Source organism: Desmodus rotundus, chromosome 8 (assembly GCF_022682495.2).
Source record: "Desmodus rotundus isolate HL8 chromosome 8, HLdesRot8A.1, whole genome shotgun sequence".
Taxonomy (NCBI): domain Eukaryota; kingdom Metazoa; phylum Chordata; class Mammalia; order Chiroptera; family Phyllostomidae; genus Desmodus; species Desmodus rotundus.
In genome coordinates this window covers 132,117,526-132,120,915 of record NC_071394.1, presented here as the reverse complement: position 1 = coordinate 132,120,915, position 3,390 = coordinate 132,117,526, and positions in this window count along the sequence as shown.

Below are 3,390 nucleotides of genomic sequence, written 5' to 3'. Positions count from 1 at the left end.
ATCTGTGTAGAAATGGCTGTGGTCCTTAAGGAGATTACAATTTAAAATCAGGTCCCTGACTGGGACGTCTCCTCCTCTGGGCCTCAGCTTTCTGAGAGCTAAAACCCGAACGGTGTCCTGGTGCGGCCCGCTCGGATCTGATGAGAAGGGTTTCATCCTACACAACAGCCACACAGCAAACCCAGGGGTCAGTCTTACCTGTGCTCCGGTCCTCACCACCCCCATGGCCTGGGCCCTGGGGCTCCTGACCTCCCCACGTGGCCTGCGGCGAGTGGGCCCCTGGGTCTGAGCACCTGATCCCGGGTTCCCACGTGTTTCGCTTCATTCCAGACGACATTCCGGGGAAGAGCACGCCCCCAGGACTTTGTTCGCTGCTGGACAGCTCCCGCAGAAAATGCCCCCTCATTACACCATCAGGTAAGGGCGGTGTCCACACCTCGATGGCACAGGTGAGGAATGGAGCCCAGCCTGGTGAAACGGGGTGACTGTGTTCCCAACACCGTAAGGACCAGTTCTGAAGGGCAACGCTGCCCCTGGGGCTCTCATAAGGGCTTCCTGTGGACTCATTCTTTACCCCTCCCAGCCATCCTCCCGGACAGGGAACAATTTTGTTTCCCTTTATGGGGCATGGAGGCACAGAGAGGCCAAGCAACATGCGCAGTTCACACGGCCGAGGGGCCAAGGAGCTGGTATCGGTCAGTCAGTCTCCATGAGCCAGCTCAACGCATGGGTACATCGACCTGCCTTTGGTTACTTCGCTTAATCTAATGGAATGTTAGTTTCTTTATTTCTCACCTTAATGCCCTGAGTTAGGGACTAGCAGCCGTGTGCTGGGGCACATTCAACGACGGGCTCTCTGGGGAAGAGGGGTGCTGGTTTGGTTTGCCAGTCTCCATGGTGCTCTCGTTCCCACTGCGGCCGATTTCAAGCTACCAGTGGTGACGTTGACAAACGTGCTGTTGGGAAGGGCAGGTCGGCAGCTCTCCATCCTACGGGTTTCTACCAAAAAGATACAGTGCCCATAAACGGCTTCATAGATAACAGTAGAGATAATTAGAAAATTAGTAGTAAAAGAATTAGGATACAGGGGTTTTGAGTATTTCTTGCCTTTATTTTTAATAAAATATCTTTAACTATATGTGAAAAAGCAAGCTGTAGAATAATTCCTGCAACATGTTCGTATTTTTGTATGTGTGTGAAAATGCCCCACCTTGTACATGAATATAAGTTCCTATTTGATCAGAAAAGAGTCAACTGCTAAATTGGGTTACTTCAGGGATGGGGACGGCGGGTGCCAAGAGACAGGTGACTTTTCCCTTATCCCACCTCTGAATTGTTTGACTTTTTACAGATTTTATGATAAAAAGTAACTTATAAAGTGTTCTAAATGGGAAACTAGAATGTGGAGCTCAAAGCGACTTTTCCATTCAGCAATGGCGTTAGAGGTGCAGGGAATCACGATCATTGTGAAGGCTCAGGCGTATTCAGTTTCGCATTTTGCAATTAGCTCCTTTGTTTCCTGGTTGTCAGTCCTTCCCCTAAGAATGGAAGCTCGGGGACAGCTGACCCCTAAACGCCTACAAGGTCGTGGTCCCGGCCTGCTTTGTCACTTCCTTAAACTAACACAGACTAACTTCCTTAAACACCCCCTTCACCACTTCTGCCCCTCCTCTCTGTCTTCCTTTGCTAGGGCTACTGTAACCAAGGACCACCCACCAGGTGGCTGGAAACCACACACATTTATTGTCTCAGGGTCCTGGAGGCTAGGCATCCAAGGTCAAGGTGTGGGTGAGGTTGATTCCTTCTGAGGCTGTGAGAGAGTCTGTTCTGTGCCTGTCCCCCAGCTCCGGGGTGGTTTACTGGTAAATCCTCCCAGGACGGTTCTGCCTCTGTGGTCACACGGCCCTTCCCCACCCTGCGTCTGCACCTCTTTTCCTTGTCTTCTGAGGGTGCCAGGCGTTTGGATGGAGGGCCCACCCTACTGCAGTACGACCGCCCTAACTGGTTACATCTGCAATGGCCCCATTTCCAAACGAGGTCACGTTCTGAGGTCCTGGGGTGAGGACCGCAACATCTCTTTTAACAGGGACACAATCCGACCCTAAAAGGCTTCCTACAGCCGGTTCTCCATGGAGCTGCCAGGGTGAACTTGTAAAAACATGAATTGGTCCACTCTCCTGGCTTCCCATCACAGCAGGAATAACAGCAAACCAGGGCCACACAGCTTCCTTCACCGGGTGCCTCCCTCTTTCTCTAACCACACCCCTCCCTACACCCTGCCTTATTCGACCGAGAAGCCCTCCTATTTCTATTTCTAGGGCATTCCAGTCTCCTTTTCCTGGGAGGTCTTGGCTGTCGCTTCTGTGTGGAATGTGCTCCCTCTAGATGTGCACCTGGCCCTCTTTCTCACTTCTTCCCAAACGCGGGCCACCCCAGGGAGAGGTCCTGCCTGACCCTCACTAGAACAGCAGCCGCTCCTGTCTCATTGGCTCAGCTTCTCTGTGAAGCCATGTGGCAGTGATGGTTCATCTCTTTATTACCTTACATGTCTCCTCACTAGAGTGTAAGCTCCATGAGAGCAGGGATTTTTTTAATTCGAAAACCTTGCAGATATTTTTATCAACTTTCTAATTAAGTCAAACTTTTGAACTGGCAATCATTGGTATGCTGGAAGTCAAAATGATATAAAAAGGTATCTAGAGAAGTCTCATTCCCATTCCTGCCTCTGGTTACCCAGTTTTCCCTACCCCATAAGAAACCATTTTTAATAGTCTCTCAGTATTTCTTTATGCAAATACAATACATATTTGCATATATGTGCATATATACTCTAATTTTCCGACGTACGCCAAAAATATCATTATATACACAGGCTGCACCTTGCATTTCTCCCTTGAAAATATTTCGTGGACATCATTCTATGTCTGTTTATAAAGAACTTCGTCTTCTTTTTCTTTCAGCAGGTCAAAATTTTCTTTTCTTTTTTTTTTACATTTTTTATTGTTGTTCACGTACAGTTTTCTGCCTTCCCCCTGACCCCTCTGAACTTCGTCTTTTTTACAGTCCTGTAGTATTTCCTTGATCCAGTCAGTTCCCTACTTGTGGCTTCCATTTTTCGCTATTGCCACAAATGCAAGACAAGGATATTTATGCCGAACCTTCGAGTCTTGAAGTCTTTCTGCACGAAGCAGACTGTCCGTCACCAACCGTGGAAAAAAGGACTAAGCAACACTAAGGAGCTAGAAGAGCGCGTGCATAACATGAAGCATCCCAGGGGAGGCCCCGGCCCACGGTGCTACGCGGAGGCCCCAGCAGGTGGCGCTGCGGGCGGCGGCCGCGCCTGGTCGCCCGGCCTCGCCGCTCTTGCCGCGGCGCCGACGTCGGCGCAGG